We start from the raw sequence: 838 nt of genomic DNA, 5'->3' as shown, positions 1-838 counted from the left end.
ATACATTAATCACTTTGTAAGACAATAAAATGCAGTACGGTTAAACTTGAAAACTTTATTATCCGAACCACACTCATTTCAAAAATCTGCGATGTTTTCTCAGGCTTTTTTTTTTTTACTTACCACTCTAGTAATCCAATAAAGAAATTAGTCTGACCCCTTTATCAAATTTTTAAAGCATGGTATTAAAAATTAGCACTTAGTTCCTATTTCCAGGGAATTCGGAGGTGGAGATTTGCACGATCTTATTATTCCTCATAACATTACAGCAATTTAACAACTAGCAAGCAAAAAAAAAAAACCAGATCATTTTGTAATCTATAGTGGTGTTTCATTTTGTCACACTATTCATTGACAACACATTTTTTCCCCCCGAATAGACTATGTACCTGTTTGCCTTACAATACTCTCCAAGGGTAAATATACCTTTCCACATAATAAACATGCATTTGGTGTTATGTCTGGATATCTTCTTGAAGGCTGTGAACCAAACTGTTTAAATAGCAGACGAAAACTGCAGTACTTCCCATGTATGAAAACAATTATTTTGGGAAGCAGATACCGCCAGTTCACTCATCTGACTTGGAGGGCAGGCCTTTATCAAATAAAGTAACTGAAGAACGGGATATTAGAAAGTTTCAAAAATTATCATTAACCTGGAATGACTCAAGACTGATCTGTGGGCGAGAAAAAGAATGGAGCGTAAAAGAAGTCCAACTTTAAAAGAGGTGAAGCGGAACACTACTACCGGGATTGAAAAAGTGTTTCTTTGGGCAGATCTATTATAAAGGGGGGTGGGGGGCAGGGTAACGGAGGCCCGCAGTTACAGTTACGAAAG

The sequence above is a fragment of the Bison bison genome, unplaced genomic scaffold (genome assembly GCF_000754665.1).
Source record: "Bison bison bison isolate TAMUID 2011002044 unplaced genomic scaffold, Bison_UMD1.0 scf7180017864533, whole genome shotgun sequence".
Lineage (NCBI taxonomy): Eukaryota > Metazoa > Chordata > Mammalia > Artiodactyla > Bovidae > Bison > Bison bison.
This window is presented reverse-complemented; position numbering follows the sequence as displayed.